This window comes from Halichoeres trimaculatus, unplaced genomic scaffold, assembly GCF_033239565.1.
Source record: "Halichoeres trimaculatus isolate MK-OKI-2021-1 unplaced genomic scaffold, fHalTri1.1 fHalTri1_scaffold_21, whole genome shotgun sequence".
NCBI classification, from domain to species: domain Eukaryota; kingdom Metazoa; phylum Chordata; class Actinopteri; order Labriformes; family Labridae; genus Halichoeres; species Halichoeres trimaculatus.
Genome location: NW_027437199.1, coordinates 16912407 through 16935121, shown reverse-complemented (window position 1 = coordinate 16935121; position 22715 = coordinate 16912407). Strand labels below are relative to the sequence as shown.

Genomic DNA, 22715 nt, shown 5'->3' with positions numbered 1-22715 from the left:
AGACACTGGTTCAGTGAATTTAAACAGATGTCTGCAAGAAAATGTGGCCAATAGTTCCAACTTTGATAAAAACCCCACATCAAACTTCATCCCCACTTGCTGCGTTGCTATTCGCACTGAAAAAAATGCATGAAAAAGTAAGTCTCAGCTGGTAACAAGCCTTTAAATGTCCTTGGCACAGGCTTAAAACCCCCATTTGATGACAGCCCAACTGGTGCGTTAAGACTGGGATTTGAACCCACACCTCAATGTTGAGACCACAAATCCCTTTAACTCAAGGAGTCAGTTTTTAAGTCAGGCCCTGTAGACCACTCAGCCATCCTGACCATGTATAGCTGCTACAGTTTGGTGAAGAAGTGAGAAGAACAAAAATCTATGAACTGACTTCAATGACATCAGTGTGATGTGACTAAAATAAATAATCTTTAATTAGCAAAGAATCAATAATTAGACCCTTTACTAAAAACGAATACTTTGAAACATGCACATTAAAAAGCAAAGAAAGCTATTAGCACTGTGTTAATCCAGCATCTCAGTCAACTTCAGACAAACTTTTCTTCATTTATCTGCAGGATTAAACAAAACCCTATTCCTCCCTTAGTTTCTTCTGCATGCTTAAATCCTGCAAAACTCATTCAGCTTATTTTGATCTTGGCATCACTTTTTGTCACTGGTTGAGAACATCCAAAAAAACCTCTCTAGGTTCATTTCCCATGTCCATTTTTTTTTACTCTGTTTAACATGTTCTGAAACATGCCTCTGCTGTCAACATGTAGTGCTCTACATGTTCTGTCACTGACAGACCTGCTGCACACTCATAACAATGAATATATTTACACACCAAAGAGGAAGTGTGTATGTCTTTTTATAGTCTCTGCGAAAACAGTATATGATATTAATATTTTACAGAAAGTGTGTTTGTTTTATCCAGCTGGGAGCACCAGACGGGAGGAGATTTCTACAGTAGCACCTCAACTTTAAAGGCCCAGTTACTTTTCTTCTTGTCACATTTCAAACAAAAGGGCTGTGTCTATAATCATGTCCTTCTGTAAGTACACTAGCATGAAGTGTACTGAAGCGTACACTCTTCACTTACTGGAACAGTGCACGAAAATCTTACAAGGTAGTGTTATCGAACTTCACACTTACTGGGAATGATGATAGCATTTCACAACCATTCACAGTTTTTGTTATGTTATTTTTTAATTACAACCATTAATCATTGTTTGATCTTTTCTCGTCCCTACCTCTACGTAGCCAATATGGCGAGCATTGAAGGTGAGAAGGGTCCATTGTTCTCAACTCAACTTTTTGACTATTATTGATGCAGCAACTAAGGTTGCAAAATTCTGGGAATTTTCCCATTCGAAAACTTGCCACTGGAATTTTCAGAAGATAAAATTAATTTTCAAGAATTTATTTGAATCCCATTTACATGGTCATATACATGTGTATATATTAAACATTTTGGTTTGTCGTGTGCAGAATTGCATGCTAACATATCTAATGCAGTATTTATAATGAAATTGTAAATGAATTTTTTTGGAAAATTCCTGAAATTTACCAGAAATTTTCCACCCCCTTTGCCAGCTAGTTACCTTAGCTCCACCTGAGAATCCAAAGTACCCTGCGTTTTTCCATACTGTCACTCAGATTAGTGTGTCTGTGCATGATTTGGGACATAATTGGAAATGACCATAAATAAATATTTTACCTTGTTGCTTTGAATTCTGGGAAAAGTTGTCCTGAACAAAGAAAACTAGAGTTAAAAAGAAAATTTTCTCTCAGCCTTGGCAAAAGTCGCATTTTCACAACAAGCAGGTGATGGTGCTCATGGGAAAAATAGTCTCTATTCTGGAAAAACACTGAAGATTTCAGCTTAAAGTGTCACCGTAAACACCTCTACATGTGCCATCCTCACAGCGCTTTCAGCAACATGAGACTGACTGACTGTAATAGTTATTCTAAAATCTCTTTAAATGTAATATCATGAGCCTGGAAGTGGCAAAAATACGTAATCTAGTCGATGTAAATTAATCCGAGCAGCTGCTCTAAAGGATCACAGTTCAGCCTGTTTCACAGCTGCTGGTGGAAGAAACTGAAGCTTCATTTCCAAAACTCCTTTTTAGTCATTAATACCACAGAATAAAACAATCAAAAACAGGCCAAGGTTATAAAAAATGGAGTTCCCCTTTAAGCCCAACAGATGTGCGATTGGCCTGAAACCGTTTAAACTCATCAAAGGTTACAGTTTCCCCTTTTGGATCCTTCTCTATCTCACACACACAAACGCCAGCCTGCTCAGAGATAAGTGTCGATAAGATCTCGTTGATAACGCTTCACAACACACAAAAACACAGATGTCCTCCAGAGATAACACTGGGACATGTGTGCAGTAAAAGACGGATCCTCTTACACTCTTTCCGTTTATACACACTGTCTATAGACTCAGTTTAGTGCAGCGCTGAGACACATGAGCCAGCAGGAGGAGAAATAAAAAGTGAGTGACTGCAGAGGAAGCAGGGAGGGCTCACGTTGGCTTGGGGTAGATGTGGTTTCAATCATCACACATCACATCGCACATGAGCGAGAGAAAAAGAAGGAGAAGGTGATGGAGAGGGAGAGAAAACACAGAGAAGAGGGGGAGGGAAAGAGGGAGGGAGCGCAGACCAAAACAAACACTCAGTTTGTGTTACATGTGTCCAGCCTAATGAGTCCAGTTGTGGTCTGAAGCCTGAAACTTGTTGCTTGTTGCTCTTGGATGTTAAGTTTCAGCAAACATTTTAAACTTTATTTTCTCTAATAAATGGTTTGTAGAGTAAATGAACTGTAGGTGGGACAGGAGGAGGAGGAGATGGAGAGAACTGGAGAGATGGAAGGGACAGAAGGAGGCAGTGAGCGCTAGGAAAAACTTTGGAGAGGAAATAAAAACAATGTGAGAGGAGTGGAGCTGCTAAAATAAGCTGTTAGCCGCTGACAGTCCAAACATCCAGCAACACTGAAGACATTTTCCTAATCTCCTTTTCAACCGTCCGTCTGTCCGCTCCTGTGACTTTTATTACCTCCGCTGAAAAATTCTTCCATGCTGATATGTCCGAACAAACGACAAGGACAGAGCCGTCTCAGGGAAACATTGGATCATGTGTTTTAACGGTGAAACAACCACTGAGTAGAAATCCCACTCTCTTTAAAGATGATCAGAGGTGTCAGGATGGCCGAGCGGTCTAAGGCGCCAGACTCAAGGACTGACTCCTTCCTGAGTTAAAGGGACTTCTGGTCTCCACATGGAGGCGTGGGTTCAAATCCCACTCCTGACACAAGTTTTAAAAGACTAGAATTCAAAGTAACTGATGAATAAAGTTGAGTCAATTGTGCTAAAAATTCACAGATGTTTTGGGCAACTTCGGTTGGGCCTAAACCGTCTACTAAAACCACATTTCAGGAGTGGGATTTGAACCCATGGAGTCAGTCCTTGAGTCTGGAGCCTTAGACCGCTCTGTTACCCTGACTGTACTGTAGGCTTCAGCCTATGTGACAAAAACCTAGGTGTGGGAGAAAAAATCATTGTATCAAAGTTTTGGGATTATATCATGATTTTTTGTTCAAAAATCTTTTTTTTTTTTTAAATCTTTCATTTAAGTCTTTGTTTATGAGTGGGGTCGGAAAAAAGCTAAGATGTCAGAGTCCCTGAATAAATCCTAAAAACTGACTCTTTCTTGAAGTGCATATTTGGAAAAATACGGCCCCTGATAGTCAGTAGACATCATCATCATTGTTCAACTCTTTCACTTGGTCTGGCATTAGAAAAGCAAACAAAAAATTGAAAAAAAAATGGGAACATCAAAGCATCGCAATAGGAATCAAATTGGCACCCCAATAATCGTAAATGAACCAAATCGGGAGAAAAGCATATCATCCCAACCCTACAAAAACCTCACAGTATTTGACCATATTTATCTCAAACAGATGAAAACAACAACAAAAAGTCAGACAAGACAAAAATTAAAGCACATAAGATATTTTCATGGTGGTTTGGATCAACCAGATAAGATTCAAGGGACTCTCAGACTTGTTAAACTACTCAAAGGAATGACCAAGCCACAGGTAAAAGAGTGTGTCAGGAGTGGGATTTGAACCCACGCCTCCATGTGGAGACCAGAAGTCCCTTTAACTCAGGAAGGAGTCAGTCCTTGAGTCTGGCGCCTTAGACCGCTCGGCCATCCTGACTGTTTTAGGTTCCTGCAGGGACTTCTGGAGTTGACATGGAGGACTTGGTTCAACTCCCACTTGTGACAGTTACTTCTACCAAGCAGCCATGACCAAAGGAACCCAAATGGATTGGCAGTCCCTGAATTTTTTGCACATATTTGATGAACTGAAACCACCAGGAAAATTTGACTTCATGATTCATCGAACTGAACTTTTTTAAAGAATGAAACTTCTGGTTAAGCTTTGTGTTGGAAGTAGGTTATGTGGAGACCAAACGTCCCTTTAGCCCAGGTGAGGGTCAGTCCCTGAGTCTAGGACCTTAGACTGCTCGGCCATTCCCACTATTGACATCGTCTTTTGATTTTTTTTTTTTTTTAAGTCTTTCTGTGTCTGAATCTCTTTATGATCCTGAATTCAATCTGAGGTGTGAGCTTTTGAAATGTTGCGTTTCTCTACGATTCATCGTCAGGATGGCCGAGCGGTCTAAGGCGCCAGACTCAAGGACTGACTCCTTCCTGAGTTAAAGGGACTTCTGGTCTCCACATGGAGGCGTGGGTTCAAATCCCACTCCTGACAGCAGTTTTGACTTCACGATTAATCCCCGTGGCCTGGTGAGATCAAGAGACACACACCTTCCTGTCCTGTCCTCTTTCTCTCCCCCTCTCTCCAGCGGTGGGCTTTCTCTACATCAGAGCAGCGCAGTCTCTCTCTCACTTACACACACACACACACACACACACACACACACACACACACACACACACACACACACACACACGCTGAACTTGTGGAGCTCTTTTGTCTCTCTGTCTCAGCTTCTCAAACTTCTCACTCGTGTTTCTCGACGCGCACAAACTTTGGCTCCTTCTCCTCCCTCCCCTCTCCTCCTCCTCTTCCTCCTCCTCCTCCTTTCTTCTCCCCTCTTTTCCCAGTGTGCGTAATTAGCCGGAGAGCTCTTGGAAACTTGTGATGGCTGTGGAGAAATCTCACTTTATTTCTGACACCTGTTGCTGAGGACACTACGCACACGGACGTACACAGCTCGGAGTGCGTGACACCACTTTCTACTTTCCTTCAGGGCAAGTGTGGAGCAGTTTGGGCACTGACAGGTCCTCGGGTCTCCAGAGGCTGCGTTAAACCTCCACACTCCCATAAATCGACTTTTTGGAAGTAAGCGAGGACTTCTCGTGTTGCGTGACTTTGGGTGTGCACGAGTGGTGAAAGTTTGAACAGTTAAAGTTTGAACCTGTTTCACACAGTGAGCTCAGCCTGGAGGGATTCCCCTCACCGACCTGTCTGCAGATTCCAACCCGGGACGAGAGGCACATTTTTCGGACTTGAGCGCGTCGGATGGTGGGAGGAAAACTTTTCTTGAAGAGCGGAGCAACAGCTGGATTCAAGCATTGAAAGGTAAGAACTTAATGCAACTCTTGAAGCTGTTTCCTCAGTATTGTTTCCTGTCGTTCACACACATTTTATCGACGAAAACTGGGCTGCATAATCGGTTATAGTCGATTAATCAAAGCGCGTTTTAGCGTCAATTCCTTCAAAAGCGGTCTGTAGACTTCTTAACTCTCCCTGTTAAAGTCGAAATTTGTATAAAAATGTCATCCAAAATTCTCAAACCCTCAAATTTCACTTTTTATTTAATTAAATGCTCAAATCTCAAAGTAGAAATTAGACGCTGAACAAACCAATTTGGCACATTTTTGATATTTGTACACAACAGATCAGCAGAAAAGAATTCATTATCATTAAAATAGTGATTCATGTATTTGCGAATGATTTAACAATTAATTAGCAAATTATTGTTTTGGACCCCTAGAGAATGTGATTTATCGACCTTATCTCAAGATTTAAACTTTTATCACTTCCTGAAAGAAGTTTTGTGTCACTCTTGTTGCTTGTGATTTTGTTTTTTGTTTTTCTGACTCTACTTTCTCTGTCCGGTCTGTTGCAGTAAGTTCAATGAGTTTGCACAAGTTGTTAGATTTAAGTCAATCTGGAAAAGTCAGGTTGAAGTTGGTCATTTGGATTTTTTCTCCACTTTCCTCCATGATTTGAACTTGTAGACGGTTTTTGTCCCCACAATGTTTCCGTTGTCACAGTCTACTTGCAGAATGGGCTTATTTCATGACTTTGGCTCCCATATGACAGTGGTGAAAGTGTGTGTGTGTGTGTGTGTGTGTGTGTGTGTGTGTGTGTGTGTGTGTGTGTGTGTGTGATCTGCCAACCCCATCGACCTAAATGAAGGCAGCCTCTCTCGCTCTGCGGTGCAGACCAGGACTATTTTGGTCGAAATGTTGCACAAATGTTTCTCTCAGTGTGGAGAAAGTTGCTGCTTCGCCTTCAGCTCAGCCTCAGCCTGTATCTGACATCAAACTGCCCTCTGATACAAAGAGCTCTGATTTGAAGCCTGGGACTCAAGTTTACTCTAAGTATCGTGACCGTTGTGATGACAAGAAGGAAAGCTGACTGAAGGGGCTCAGCATGGTTCATTGGTCTGAATGTTCTCCTCTGTGTGGCAACCATAGGTCAAAGGTCAGCTTGGCAGTAAAACAAAACCAAATCCCTGCCCTTAGCTTGGAAATACACGTACACACCTAAGTTATGTTGCACTTTATGATGCTAGAGATGTGCATTGAAGAGACCTTTGCAGGGACATGACAGGAAATGTGAAATGAAGCCTTAAAAAACATTTGTTGGCAAACTCCTCTTTCTGTTTTGTCAGTCACAGTGAAGGTTTGTATCTGTATGCTCTGTGAAAACATTCTGAAAACACATGCAAATATATTAATGGAAACACATGATACTCGTGTTCCAACTTTATTTGGTTACAGTCAGGATAAAAGTGTTTCAGGGGACATGCATGTGGAACTAAACAGTCTTAGGTATAACCAGCAGGATTTTATCACTAAGCTAGTTAATTGATTGATACATAACATATCTTAAAAGCTTTTAAAAGCACTCAATTGTGTGACGTTGCAATTTTTTTGCCTACACTGCTCTATCTTTAGCTCTAATAAATAGGGATGGGTACCTTTCAGGTTAGAAACGATACGGTACCAATGCCCAGTACCTGGCAATCGGTATCAGTACTTAACGGTACAAATTTTGGTACTTTTGTGTGTATTTATGTGGCAATAAATATTAATTTGTTATATTATAAAATCCCAAAGTTTTTGAATTTAACTTATCTTTTCTTCAATATATAACCTTGCAATGCTGTGTTCATGTCCAGCATGGAAAATCACCTACTCAAAGATGCGTTTAGGTACCTAAACATGGTACCTTTTGATTTTACGTGAATTGGTACCCGATACTGCAGATGGAATATGGTTAAGACCCATAAAAGTACCCATTGGTACCCATCCCTACTAATAACAAATTGTTTTGTTATAAGTGTCTTAATGTCAAACATTGTCACAAGTGAAAGACTAAAACTAGAGAAAGTCATACAAACATTTATTCATCTAATACCACTTTGAAATACCAAAACGCAGTGTTAAACACAAAAATGGTCTTTGTTACATCATCTTTCTGATCATCAGTTTCTGAAGACATTTTTTAAGCATGAAGCCTGCTTAATACTCCTTCCTCACATCTACACATATCAGCCTCAATGTAACATTATATGTTCAAAATAGCTGTAAGAGAAGAGAAACACAGCAGGGCCGGGAACAAGGAATATGATGATCATACAGACTAGAGGCTGACATTTAGCCGTGGATTTTCCCGTGGGATTCCCGCCGGATGGGAGTCAACTTTACGTTTTTATCACATAATTGGGTACAGGATAAAAGTCAACGGGAGCGGGAACCAATCTGGAAGATAAAATATAATATGTGACATGTGCTGCCATATTGTAGTTTATTTCCAATAAGCCAACATTGTAAAACAAGTGAAAAGAACTACATTTCCCAGAAGCCATCAGTAATCAAAAAAAGAATGAGGAGAAAATCAAATCAAATTCAACGTATTTCCCTCAAAACTAAAGACGGGGTAAAAATGGGAGGAGTGGGAGTCATTTTACCAGGAGTGGGACGGGACAGGAGGGAAAATCCACTCCTGTGTCACTCACTAATACAGATGACGCTGATCTCATGCACTTTGGAGGACACAAAAACTTGTCACAGAAGTATGTGATGGTATAAACCATGCTTGAGGCTGGCATATTAGAAATGCTGACCCAACTATGCTCTAACTTCTTTAAGGAGGAAGGAATGTGGTGGAGTTGATGTTGGTCTTTAGCCTCCTCACAGAAACAGGCACATTGGTCATGCTGAATGATGCTGAACTCCCAGACTAAAATGTAAACAAATGAGTTATCATTAAGTGTATCACCCCTACACTTAGTGCAAATAAAAATGGGTGATAAAGACCAAAACTTTTTTAGTACCAGACTAGAAATGTGTTCATCTGTTCTGTAAGAATGGACTCTTTGATGTGGGTTATAATGGAGAATCCTTGGCTTTTGGAGCCCTCTTTAAGTTGAGCTTTGAGGAACTGCAGCTTTTTGTATTGAGCTCACTTCCAGCCCCATTTGATTTCAATCTGATGATTGGGCTGTTTTCATAGATTATCTGTGGTTGATTTCATGTAGAAGTTTTCCTTCGAGACACTTTCAAATCAGAAACAGTGACCTTTGACCCCAGTTCATTTACCAAAAACACTCAAACATGGACCAGCTGGAGAGTGTTTACAAATTTACCTCCAGTACATGTCAAAAGTTACATACATTCAATATTTCATATTTTTTACACTTTTCAAGTAATCAGGCATCATTTTTGTCCTTTAATATCTTGAAATAAGATGATTTTCTGGACCTGTCAGATGAATGAGGCTCATAATGAGGCTCTTGTAAAATCACGCCATCAGATTCGTTATCAGCGCATGATGTGACCTCTGCACGCAGAGTTCTGCGGTGACGTCTCTGCTTTGCACTTTTCGTGTGTTTTAAAGTCTGAAACCCGTCTGAGCCACGGAGCAGCCGGACTGATAAACCTTGGAAGGAGATAAAGAACGAGTGTGTGTGTGTGTGTGTGTGTGTGTGTGTGTGTATGTGGAGGGGAGATAGTAACATTAGATGTGCAGATAGAGGTGGTGAAAAGTGTTGCTGTCAACAAGTTAGCCATTAGAGAGCGATAATCTCTCTTCCTCCTCCCCGCCTGTCCACCCAGTCAACTTCTGTTCTTTCTCTTTCCTCCCTCCGGCTGTTTCAGTCATTACTTGATTTTTCACTTCTTTATGCCAGTTTTTCCTTGATCAGTGCCTTCTGTTCCAATTTGTTTCAGATAAAAACTGAACTTTATGTCCAAACTGATAAATGGAAACCAAAAAACAGTCAATGAACCTTTATTCTGGACATCCTTTGTCTGTCTGTCTGTCTGTGCTCTGCCCTCTAACTGGTGAGAAAGACTTTACCAAACACTGAAGTGTTGCCTGAGTGTCTCGTCCCTCAGGGGCTCAGTAATTAGGAAAAGGGCAGCATGTGTGCGTGTGTGTGTGTGTGTGTGCGTGTGTGTGTGTGTGTCTTCATGCCAGATATTTGAGAAGATGGGATGTCTGTGAGCATCAATAGACCCTCGAGGTCCTCCAAGAGTCTGAGTGTGTGTCCCGTATGTGCGGACACAATGGATTTTCAAACATGGGAATTTTTTTCTCTTTGGTGCAAATTTCAAATCGAGCTTCTCCAAAGTTTTGGTCTGAACTGTGTGAACGTATGAATTTGAAATGTTTAAGCTTTGGTCTTGAACTTTGGATGTGACATTTGAGTGTGTATTTTTTCCCACTCCGAATACTAATCTTCACATGGACACACACACACACACACATACACAGAAGGAGTGTGTGTGAAGAGGATGGCCTCTACAGCTCTCAAGTTGAAGAGCGAGTGTTTTAAATGCCAGTCTCTGATTGGCTGACTACAATCCTGGGAATTCCACCCAGAGCAAGACAGAAGATACGGCAGCTACCGTATGAACATCCTCTCCTGGTGTCAGTTTGTTTTTGTTTGAGTCGTGCTGGTCTTTGGGACGATGATCCAGACTTTCTAGAAAGAACTTCAAAACTCACAAGGAATATATTTGAAAACATGACATGAGACAAATGACTGCAAAATAACAACCAAAGCACCAAAACTCAACTCAACTTTATTTATAAAGCACACAAAAACAGCCACATCTTAAACAAAGTGCTGTAAAAAAAAAGGTGGTGCAGGCATAAATAAGTAAATAAAACAAATAAACCAATAAAACAAAGGTGCAGGCAACAATTTAAAACAATAAAACAATTAATGGAAACTTAAAACAACCCATAAAACACTTAAACATGAGCAGCATCTCAAGCCGGGTTAAAAGCCAAAGAATAAAAATGTGTTTTAAGACTTTTAAGAGCGGACAGTGAGTGCAAGAAGAAACAAAAACATGGCATGAAAGTCCTTTAATATCAAAATATCCCAGGATCTCACCCAGACAGCATGAAGCAGCATTAAACTGCATACATCAATCTGAAAATCAAATCTGAAAATGAGCTTTGGTGTAATGATATAAAGTTGTTCTTTGAGTGATTTTAAATCTCTCTTATCAGTTTAAAGAGTTTTCATTTTGTAAAAACTACAACAGCCAAAGACATCGGTAGAACAACCTGTACTCAGGCAAAATTACCAAAAAATGCTCTAAAAGAAATACAGATCCGACGATATGCTGATGATGCCCTAATATCCGCATTAATCAAACAGAAGAAGTGTTTTATCCTCTGCGTCTTATTTTTCATATCTTCTAAAATGTTGGAATAGAAAAACTGTAATACAAGCTGACAACTTAACTCAGGGGCAGCAGCCTGCACTTAAGCTGCTCCACTTGTGTGTGTGTGTTTATAATGCGATGTGGCTGTGCAGTAGTCATTATGGTCAAGTGCCCTGTGTGTGTGTGTGTGTGTGTGTGTGTTCCTGTACTCACGATGTGACCCTATAGTGTTCATTTTAATGTCTGTTCTTTCTGCAGTCTCTGAATGTGTGTGTATCAGTGGGTGTGTGGGTCAGTGTGTGTGTGAGGCTTTGCGAGCCTCACTGGACCACTGGTTGGGGTGATACGGTGATGTCATCGGGGCTGCAGGGTGGGGTGACATGGGGTTAGAGTTTGGCAGAGGTCCTGACACCAGCTGCCTTTAAAATGTGACTGACCAGGAAGTGTGTGACTGTCCCTGCTGTGTGTGTGTGTGTGTGTGTGTGTGTGTGTGTGTGTGTGTGTGTGTGTGTGTGTGTGTGTGTGTGTGTGTGTGTGTGTGTGTGTGCGTGCGTGCGTGCGTGCGTGCGTGCGTGCGTGCGTGTGTGTGTGTGTGTGTGTGTGTGTATGGTCAGTGGCAGCGGTCAGAAGCTTAATGCTAGCAGTGTCCTACACTAATAGTAAAAGTGGTTTATTGGGCGCTTTATGGATCCTGGGGCAGTTTTATAAATCCGGCCGGCTGGTTTGAGGGGACGCAGTCACTGACCAGAGAACCACAGAACACACCGAGTCTGAACACTGAGTCAATTCACTTCAAACACAGGATACCAACCAAATAAAATAAATCTAAAACTGACAAACAGCTGAAATTACTGGTTCTGGAATCTCATAATTAATGTTGTTATGAGCTTTTAGCATCACTGAGGTTATCTACCGTCTTTTACCACTGTCACTTTCTCATTTTATGGTCGTGGTTAGACGACTGGGTCTGAGCATCTCCAGAACTGCAGCTCTAGCAACCTGGTTAGCCTGTGACAGGGTCAGGGGTGACCAAAGCCTACTGGAGCTCAAACTGCTGTGTAGATTTTATAAGGTGTTTCACATCTTAATACTCCAGTATTGACTTCATAGTCTTTTTTTCATTATGTTTATCAAATTTTCATAGTTGATACAGTAAATAACATTTAGCATACTTTGGGAATTACCCAGTAACCATTAAGTATACACAATTACTAACATAATAAAACCTAATAAGACCGAACAAAACAAACAGCTCAGGTGGGTGTGGTTATACACAAAGAAACAGGCCAATATCTCTTATGCTTACAACAGGTCACGATCCAGACTCAGAAAAATCCTTTTACAAAAATGGCAGAGATGGGGTCCAATTTAGTCCAAATAAGGGTCTGTAAAAACTGATCTGATCTGTCTTTGCATGTGATACACTTCAATAGTCTTTTTGATTGACGCCACATTTGAGTAACTGGGTTGAACTATGGTCTCTTCAGAGCCAGTAGTATCTTTGAGGAAAAAGGACAGTGACCAGTAGGAGGCAGCGTTTCAAATCCGATGTCCTCTTGCTTCAGAAATACACTCGAGTTACATTAAAATAAGTTTGAACCTGTGATATTAAAAGTTAACATTTACCTTAACAAAAAAGACTGAGCTCCTGTATGTGCTCCTGTGGGTTGAAGAACAGCATCTAATTCAACTTGTGTATACATTTTACAGGTGTTTTCAGCATTTTGGGGTGAAGGTTGAGGGGCTAGTGCTGGGTCTGATACTACAGTCATATCACACACACGTAGGGCTGCATAGTCTCGTACCTAAACAGAATGAGGCAGGTGGTTGTCATGCTGTGGCTGGAGTGTAAGACTCTACTTTCCTGACTTCACTTCTATAATGTACATTTTTTTATTGAGTTGAAGAATTAAATCAACTTTTGTTTTTTGTAGCACAAGTAAAAAGCTAACACAGACAGGACAAACATTAGTGAAAGTAACCACAGAGATAAGTTAAAATACATCTTCAACTTGAGCTGCAAACCTGAACATTGTCCACTCTGTCTTGTCTCTACTTGAATAAATGAACAGCATTTTTTTTACCTGTACTCTGATCACTGACACTTAATGTAAATCTTCTAAACTCCATGTTTTTTGGACTTAAAAGAAAAATCATGTCTGAATTGATCATTTAAAGCACACATTCCCAATAACGATGGATGGAAGGACAGGTCCATGTTGTCACTTCTTGGCTCACACCTGAGAACCAGCACATCGTCCTCTCCTCCTTCTCCTCACCTTGTGGGAAGACATCAGGCCTTACACCTGTTAGCGTTGACATGCTACCGACTGCTAACACCTGAGTTCACATGTAAACAATGCAGCCATGGTTACATGTAGGATCTCCAGACAAACACAGGAGAAAAAATAGTAAAAATATCACTGAAGCCGCAAAAAGTTTGGTGTCCATGACCAACAAATGAGCCAAACAAAGCAATGATCCACTTCAAATACAAAGATTACGAGAAAGAGATGAAAAAATTACAAGAAACAGACAATGAAGAGAGAGCTGCTGCAAAAGGCAGCCACAGCCTACAGGGACGCCTAGCAACTGGTTAACTGCTTAGAAAGTAAGTGTGGCTTCAAGAGAGGAGAAAGGGGAGAGCTGGTTTCATTCAGTGGGTCAAGCAGGTACCCTATACTGGGAGACCTCACTGGTTGTAGATCTGTGTCCTCTTTCCAACTTGATTCGATGCATGTCCTCCTTCACTCTCCCTTCATAAATCCTGCTGCTCTCTCAGGCTGTCCTTTCCAATGAAGACTGAAATCTCTGTTACAGAAGTTTAAATAAGAATTTAATATTTAATGTGCAAGATAATTTACGACCAGTTTGTCATTTTGCTTTTATCAGTGTGGACAGTTAAGTCATAGTGGAAAGCATCCTTTTCTTTCCACTGACAAAACTTCTCTTTCCTTCATCTTTTTATCTCTGGAGATTCTCCTCTCCTCTCCTCTCCTCTCCTCTCCTCTCCTCTCCTCTCCTCTCCTCTCCTCTCCTCTCCTCTCCTCTCCTCTCCTCTCCTCTCCTCTCCTCTCCTCTCCTCTCCTCTCCTCTCCTCTCTTCTCCTCTCTTCTCCTCTCTTCTCCTCTCACCGTGAAGCTCTGATTCAGCGCTGATAAAACTATCAACAGCACACCTGCAGCCAAGATAGAGCAGCACACACAGAACGCACAAACCAAAATATTTCTGGGAAAAGGAATTTTTTTAGCGTGTTCTCTCAACAATCAGCCTTTTCTCTTTTTCTTGTTTTTAACTCTTTCTGTTTCTCTCTGTCTCTACCCTTTGTCGTACCCTCTTCATTTCTCTCAGCTCTGTAAATTTAGCTTTGTTATCAAACAGATTCTTCCAGACTGAGGGAAACTTCTGCAGAGTTTAGTACCAACGTCCTGCTTCTTTCTTTAACAGATTTCAGCCTCGATGTTTTTGCACTGAGAGTTAGCCGTAAATGTTTCAGCACAAAGTCGAGGTTCGGTTTATGGGCTTGTGCAGCCGTCCAGGGCGAGACCTTGAAAATGTCATCAAAATAAACGACGTCTGCTGTGTAGTTCCTGCCGTACGTCAAAGCTTGGGTAACGGGATGTCATAGAGCGTCTACATATGTCGTCTTTTGGAACAAGCGTGCGTGTTTTCCTCATATTGAGTCGTAGTTAGAGCTGTGACACTGCATTACCTGTAGGACAAGCATGACTATGGGTGTGCAATTCTGCCATTCTGACTCAGACAAGTACGTTTGTTCTCTATAAAACTCACCAGCACCCAATGTCTGAAGGATGTAACTCTGCAGATGCATGACGACATGGGTAATCTGCATCGATCTCTTCTGAGTATCAGCAGAACTCATGCATTTGTATACTTTGTGTCAGAGTTATGAAGCTCTTACTAGAGAGTGATTTTGTGATACTTACTTCACACACATTGCTCAAAAGCACTCCGCCCAACGTGGGGCTCGAACCCACGACCCTGAGATTAAGAGTCTCATGCTCTACCGACTGAGCTAGCCGGGCTGCTTTTTTGTGAAATCGTGCTCAGAATTGGACGCTGCTCTGAGAAAGTTTCAGGGTCACATTGTTGACTCTCTTCACACCTCAGACCAACAGATCTTTGAAATCACTTCTACCAAGTGGCTTTTTTCAGACCTCCCCATGACTTCACACCCCACAGAGCGTTCAAGAAGGAGGAGGGCGTCACGTCTGTCTGATTCGGTCATTTTTACTGCTCCTGCTCTTATCTTTTGACAGCCTGCACTGCAGAGACTCGATCCCTCATGCCAGCCCCAAGCTTGACTTCCTGCCCAGCTCATCTGCTCTGTGCAGCTCTGTGCAGCCAAACTGCGGCAACAGCAAAAATAGACATGAGGCTTATTTTTGGAAGAGCAGAGCAGAGCTGTGCTGCTTCTAGGATGGCAGATTTGTAGAAATAAGAAACTTGAACTGGACTCCCGCTAGTCTAAGGATTCATGTAAGCAGAGGTTTGCTATTATCAGGAGTCAAGTTGAGCTTTGGGCTCTCCCATGAAGCACCTGATCAGTAAACACTACGACATACTCAAGATGATTTGGAACCTGATTTCCCCTCCTGACCAAAGTGGTGTTTTTTTAATTGCATCAAGGTATTGCCATGGTTTGTTCAAGTTTGTTCAAAGAGATTTTGCATCACCTTAATGCCTTGGATTATTGCCATTTCATCCTGCTCATCATTCGCCATGTTTGTTTACTCTTAAGGTTTATAAAATGTCTGTTGTAATGTGCCTTGATAGAAGATATGGTGGTTGGACTCATGGGAGAAGCTTGAAGTGTGTTTGATATTGGGCAACCTTGTCTTTATCAGAGGTCAAGGTTTTGGTGGAAGCTGAGCACAGATGCCTAACAATACCAACCCCACACCCTTTCTGCTTCCTCCTAAAATACATCAGCGCCCAACGTGGGGCTCAAACCCACGACCCTGAGATTAAGAGTCTCATGCTCTACCGACTGAGCTAGCCGGGCTGCTCCTTGCAAGAAATGTGCTCAGATTTCGGAGCTGCTTTGGCAGTGTTTAACTCATGTTACTCTGCCGACTCTGTTTTCAACCCACACCAAAAGTCCACGGCTTGTTTGATACGTTAAGGCCATTTACCAACCTCCAGGGTCCAGTCTCTCTAAACTATAAATATCCTGAAATCTCAGACTATTAATAGAGGACAATCTGCAGAAAGCTGTGACAACTTTCAAGCTAAGCTCAACCTCCAGGCAGCGTATTCTGATCAGCTCTCATTGTCAGTTTTCTGAACGCTTGTCTGTTTTTAAATGAAATGTACGAACGTGTTGTTGCCACAGAGTGGCAAGCTGGCCCTCTATCTCTGACGTCCATTAGACTGCTCTGTGTTTGCTATTGTCCTTACTGCAGTCAGCTTCCCTTAACCTGACACGCCAGACAGTTTCATATATCCGCCACGGAAATATTTCACTAGTCCATCCGGGAAGCAGCTATTCCGATTTGTTTTCAGAGGTGGGACTTTGAAAAAAATCAGCAGCTGGTGATTGGACGACCGTTCTGATTAACACACTCACCACGGACCAATCCACATCAAGCCACGGTATGACGTTGCTTATGTGAGCCGATGCTTCTAAGAAACAATAGATGAACAACTACTGAATCACGAGAAACAGCTGTGAAAAAGGCAACAGCTTCTGTTTTTATAAATTTAACTTAAGAATCAAAGGAACGCTGACAAGTACGAAAGTCTGCTGATGTCACGTCTGCTCCCACAGCTCCCGCCTCTCTTCCCTGATTGGGCCGGTCAGAATTTAGCCAAGTGAATTCGTTGGTCATTGGAGCCTGGCAAGATGGACCTGCAGGAGTTCAGAAACTGAATCAGGCAGGTCCATCTGCTCTGCAAGGTTAAGCTTCCCTCTGATTGGCTCTGAATTTGTTTCGTGTCACAATCTACAGATGCTCTGATGGCCCCAGGCTTTGAAACAATACTTTGTTCCATGAAATCTGACTCTGAATATGTTTAGTATTTCTCCAGAGCAAATTGAGAAAGTAACATGGCTCTTGACATGCTTCACCCAGGAGAAAATCTGGCAAGATATTCTGATATTTTGTTGAACCCATAGGCTATATGATACAGGGAAGTGGTGTCAGTGACATCACCCATCTATTTTTGATGCAAAGTTTTGAAGCCTGCCTTTGGTAGCAGCCATATTGGAAATGCTGAGCTCAACATAGCTTTGAGTTGAGTTTGGATGAAGCAAAAAGGGTGGGCCTCTAGGCTTGTTGCAGACAGCTACGAGGTGCCCACCTATTGGTCAAGTAAACTGTGCCCTTTTATGGGCATGACTCATATATTTGGCAACCTTGAAAACAGGGAGTTAGGAAAAGCCATTTATTGAACCAAGCTTTTTATTTTTGCTGTAAAAAATTAGCCTTCTGGCTTTATGCGTATGTGGTTCTTGTGTTTCTATAGACGCCCTCTAATGTATCAAGCCCCAAATCAATGATGATCTTGTGGCAATATAAATTGCATCTGCCAAACAGATTAACCCAAGAACTACTGAAGCTGTCCTGTATTTATGACACTTGGTACTGGGACCAGTTCAGGGAGAACTTTTTGAAACCCAGTTTTTGCCTAGATTTTTACAGTCCTGGTGCTCATTGTCCACCAACCTGCAGCACATTATGGGATAACAAATCAGTCACCATGGCTTTGTTTGAACTCCTAGGATCTGAGCGTATAACCCAGAGGTGATGAGAATCATGTGTTTTCACTGTTAACTACTTCCTGTCACATGACCTGAGATTGTCTTTACAGGGTTTGGTCTCCTGAGCTCTCCCGCTGTTATGTTGACCCATTGTAAATCATTTCACCACGACACTGTCAGCCAATCAAAACACGGCGATGAATGAGGCTGTGTAAATCAGCAGGGTGGTCCTCCGTATCGCTACACACACACACACACACACACACACACACACACACACACACACACACACAGTAACACAGAAATCTGCATACCTGCTGACTCACACTTCTGTGCAGCATGAGTAGTCTTTGCAAAGACAACAAGTTTGTCAAAAAGAGGTCATAGTGTATCGTGTGTGTGTGTGTGTGTGTGTGTGTGTGTGTGTGTGTGTGTGTGTGTGTGTGTGTGTGTGTGTGTGTGTGTGTGTGTGTGTGTGTGTGTAAGGAAAGAGAGAAGGTCATGAAAGAGTGACAGAACATTTTTTTGAAAGGTCTGATGAGTGGAAACGCTGCCTCCTACTGGTCACTGTCTGCTACTACAACACATCAAAGACCTGAGGTGCAGAGAGGAGAAAGAAAACTGTAACAGTGCCTGTCACTATCTTATTTGTGATTATGCCTCATGGCTTTTATCATTCCTGATCACATCCTTTTTAAAGATGGTGTGTGAAAGTTTTGTGAGGAAGACTCCTGAGAGAGGAAGATCTGGAGGGAAAACGTGATCCCTTCATGAATCCTCTGATTGTATGTTTGTCAGTCACTCCTCATTTATTAAAACCAGCGGTGAGGCTCTCTGTGGTTTAGATGTTTGTGAATCATTTGTTCCTCTTCTTTCTTTTGTTCTTTTTCATCTGTTCTCCCCTCCATCTCCCTCACGCTGTGTGTGTGTGTGTGTGTGTGTGTGTGTGTGTGTGTGTGTGTGTGTGTGTGTGTGTGTGTGTGTGTGTGTGTGTGTGTGTGTGAGGGATGCTTAAATTGAAATGAGATTCTCAGTGCCCAGGTGCTCTTCCTAGATAATTACTCAGTGTGTTTCAAATCTCTGAACTGAAGCAGCAGCAAGTCTGTCTACACACACACACACACACACACGCACACACACACAAAGAGGAGAATGCACCAAATGAAATCTATTCCCTCTATCTCTTGTTTCTGATTACAAACTAGTCTCTCTTCTATCTTTATTTTTACGATCCTTCATTCTGCTTAATTTCATCACTGCTGTTTTCTTCCCTTTCTTTAATCTTGTCCATGTGACCACTGTCTTTTGATTTCCTGTCCTTTGTTTTCAATAAGAGTCTGAGATGAATTGACAGTGTATCAGTCAGTGGTTTTGGAGGCAGACAACAAAAATTAATGTATGTACAAACAAGATAACCCATCTGTGATTGGCTGCTGGGGTTTAAAAAATGTGTTCAATGCAGTTGTAGTTCAACCTTTTTTCTCCAGGAGCAGAGCTAGGGTGTGGGTTGAAATCTGATTGGCCACCAGGTTTTAAAACCTTAAAACTCTGATTAGCTATTTGACACTTATATTGAAGTCAGATATTTTGAATTTCTTTTTAAAACAGATTTTTGTCTTTCAAAGTAGAACTGTTTCTTTTGTTGTTATTCTAAATTGCGGTTTTGGAAAACGTCTTTATTTTTTTTTTCTCACATTGGTGTTTTAGAAAAACCCCTCATTCAGCCTTTGTCCTGAACCCTTTGTTTTTGCTGCTGTCTCTTTAAAGCCCCCTGTTCACCAACTCCCTTCCCTCTGATTGGCCAGCGCTTTGAAGGCTTGCTGTGGAGGGAGCTACAGGCAGACTTTGGTGTTTGAGGCCTGCTCTTAAAACATTTCATATATTATAGTTAGGAGATCCTTACGTGATCACCTCATCCTTTCCGTAAGTCATGAAGATTTCATTCTGTTTTTCAAATTTTGATCAGCTCACAGATTATATGCATGTTTGAAAGATGGGAAAGCAGAATGCCCCCTCTTTAAAGAGTTAAGCTCATTCGATTTGAGTGTTGTCTCTTTGTTAAGTTTAATTAGGTTGTGTCAGGGTTCATTTAGAAGCTGAAGTAGATGTGAATAGTGTGGGTAGCTTTTGAAGGTTTGGAGCAGTGGTGATTGCTCTAAGACTGCAAGGGAAGCTCAGCTTCCCCTAAAATGTCCCCCCAAAAAAGTGGTGATGTGTACTGCTGTGTGTACATTTCATTGACAAAATATACGCTTGACTTCCTTCATCTTTTGTTCAGAATCAGCTCCTATCACGGGTAACTGGCTCCACCACCTTCTCATTCATCTCCACAGCATCTCAGCACTTTAACACAGTCGGACGCTGAGCGTCTTCTGACTTCAGCGGGGAAGCGTAGAGTGAGTTGTTTCACTGTGGAAACAGGATGGTCATTGGATAAACGCTGGGCTTTGTCCCGCCCATCGGGCGCTCAGCGTCTCTGGGGGTCTATGAGGCAGTTGTCTGGCCTGGACGCTCGACTTCTGCATGATGATTGGATGATCTGTCTGAGGCCGAATCCCTTTTTGATTGACAGTGAAATGAGCCAGTCACTGATCTTGAAGTATGACCCTCCACTGGAGCATCTCCTGAGTTTTACATTTACTTGTTCTAGACTGATCCGGAGGCTTTATCGATCCCCAGCGAGTTTACCTTTCTCATAAACGACGAATATTGTGTTGAAAGATTCTCTTTCTTTTCACCAAGAAGCAGCTACAGCTACAGAGAAAGTTATAAGATGTCCTGTTTTCACTTCATGGAGGGTTTGGATAAAGTATTTTACAGAAGCACCTGGAAAAAGAAGAAATAACTGCTGCAGATCTTGTCAACCCCTGTGTTGAATGACGTGTGAATGGACAGTGTGTTGTTCTGTCAGCAGCTGGATATCTTGGTAACAGCATTTATCAGTGCATATGAATAAGGAACAAGGCTGAAACTGAAAAATCTGCGACATTCAACCCTTTCATTTCATTGGTAGAGAGTAGGGCTCTAGAGATGTTGCTATCCCCCTTCAAACTTAGATTTCCTTCCTTTTATCTGTATTAGTCTGATCACAAGTCTTGTGTCAACAAATTTAGATTTTGACTGAAAATTGCCCAAAAGAGCATTTTTTTCTCATTCTTTGTTTCTCTGTCTTTGATCAAGGATCAAACGCCCTTAGATGATCTCAAACAACCACATATTCAACATAAAGAGATTTTTCACTCCCATAAATGAAACATCTTTAGTTGCCAAATGTTGCTTTTCAATGGTCTGATGCAAATATTTTCTCCTTGAGGGGAAATCGTTGTGAGCTTTTTGTGGACACTCATTTATAGCCTCACTTGAATCAGAGAGAAGAAGAAGAAGACACTGAATGTTCTTGTTCACTCTTGTCTTTTCAAAGTGCCAGTTTTTGATTTCGTCTCAGCAACACAGAGCTCCCAGCTTCTCTTTGAGCCTCAAACCAGCCTCGTCTCCACAAAGCTGCTGAATCTCTCTGTCTGCTCGTGTTTGAATCAGTCGGAGAAGCTTGAAGAGAAACAAAATCTGTTTGAGTCTGGGATTCCAAATCTGAGCGCTGGATCAACAATGCTCTCAAATCCTTCAGTGGCTGCGATCAGACTGTGGCGTCTCCGGGCTGCGGCTGTCAGAGCACCCGCAGCCTGCTGATGTTTTGGACTGAAAGGGTTAAAAACACTTCAGGATCATCATCATTTCAGAACGCACGTATTTCACATCAGTGTCTGCTGCTGCTGCTGTGCAACATGCACGCCGTTTGAATCCTGATTAGACGTGTTTTTCATTACATTCAATAAATGTAAAGAGGTCTGTCTGACTAGTGCGAGGACAAACTGTATGAATAGGATGAAATAAATAGAATTTACTTTTCACATTTTTTATATCCTTTCTGTATTTCCCCATGTCATCCTAAATGTCAAACTCACTGATTATGTTGAATAAGTATTTATATATCTCCATATCTTCTGATTTAATAGATGCAGACAGACACAGCCAGTAAAGGAAAATGGACAGTGCTTTTGAGTTTCAGTCTATTCTATGATGATTTTTGCTTTTTATTAACTAACAAGGTTAAAGATTTAACTGTGCTGTTGCAGTAAGACTGGACACAGACAGAGGGCGCTAAATCACTGGGGCTCACCCCTGACAAGCTGGACAAGTTGAGTGAGAGGAGAAAATGACAAAGCGAGAGGCAGAGAGGGTGAGGAATGAGAGGAGTAAGTATGAGAACTGAACAACAACCGATCTGAAGAGCTGAGGGATGTTCAGGAAGGAGATAAATGTTCAGAGAGCCGTGAAAGAAGACATTTTCAACTATTAGTTTCTCTCTTGTGAAAACTTCTCTTCTTTCTTGTTTCATCCCCCATTCCCAAGCCGTCTCTCACTTTTTCTCCCCCCCATCTGACCACTTCCACTCTCCCTCCCATCATGCCTGGTTGGGTCCGGGCCATTTGCTCCCTCTCCAGCAGGGCTGCACCATTACTGACCAGCAGGGGAAGAGTTGTTCTCTGCATGCAGCTGGGCACATACGTGTGTGAGTGTGTGTGTGTGTGTGGCTGCTGACTACATCACTTTCAGCATAGTAACACTAACAGACACACAGATGCTCTTTTTTTCCAATAATCAAAAAGGATCATTCTGCGTAATTCCAGCTTGAATCTCTCTTGTTGTATTTCGGCTGACACAAACTGACACTAAACTTATAGAGAAGGTTCAGAGTTGCAAGGGTAAAAAATATCACTTCAGACATGTTTGCATGTTTATAACAAACCAAAATGTTGAACCAGGTAAATGCAGCTCAGTAGATTTTCTGTTAATTTCAAAAAAGTGTCCATACCAATAATGATTTATAAACCAATAAGCAAACACTGACAAAACAAAATTCGATACATATAACGATTCATGAATTTTATTTTCTGTCTGGCTTCTTGATGCCTCTTTATCTTAGCTACAGTAAACAATATCAAACACAGCAGCAGGGTTGTTGTCTCTCAATCAGC

At 41.7% G+C, this 22715-nt stretch overlaps 1 protein-coding gene and 5 non-coding genes across 8 annotated transcripts in view; 3 read left to right on the top strand and 3 right to left on the bottom strand.

Annotated features, from left to right (window-relative positions):
- The first annotated feature begins 3205 nt into the window (after window positions 1-3205).
- On the top strand, window positions 3206-3317 carry trnal-caa (transfer RNA leucine (anticodon CAA)). Its single transcript has 2 exons — window positions 3206-3243; window positions 3272-3317. It is a non-coding gene; the product is annotated as a tRNA-Leu (tRNA).
- A 798-nt stretch (window positions 3318-4115) lies between these two features.
- On the bottom strand, window positions 4116-4227 carry trnal-caa (transfer RNA leucine (anticodon CAA)). Its single transcript has 2 exons — window positions 4190-4227; window positions 4116-4161 (listed from the first exon to the last, which is right to left on the bottom strand). It is a non-coding gene; the product is annotated as a tRNA-Leu (tRNA).
- Window positions 4228-4673: 446 nt separating this feature from the next.
- Window positions 4674-4785, top strand: trnal-caa (transfer RNA leucine (anticodon CAA)). Its single transcript has 2 exons — window positions 4674-4711; window positions 4740-4785. It is a non-coding gene; the product is annotated as a tRNA-Leu (tRNA).
- A 227-nt stretch (window positions 4786-5012) lies between these two features.
- Window positions 5013-22715, top strand: part of wnt5b (wingless-type MMTV integration site family, member 5b) — a 104714-nt gene continuing 87011 nt past the window's right edge. Inside the window, exons 1-2 of one of the 3 annotated variants that reach the window (XM_074698140.1) lie at window positions 5013-5379; window positions 5469-5619. The gene's annotated coding sequence lies outside the window, so the exon portion shown is untranslated. Of the gene's footprint in view, window positions 5620-22715 lie in introns of all 3 variants that reach the window. The other 2 variants (XM_074698139.1, XM_074698141.1) reach the window with 2 other exon arrangements.
- Window positions 14929-15001, bottom strand: trnak-cuu (transfer RNA lysine (anticodon CUU)). The gene has a single exon. It is a non-coding gene; the product is annotated as a tRNA-Lys (tRNA).
- trnak-cuu (transfer RNA lysine (anticodon CUU)) lies at window positions 15909-15981 on the bottom strand. The gene has a single exon. It is a non-coding gene; the product is annotated as a tRNA-Lys (tRNA).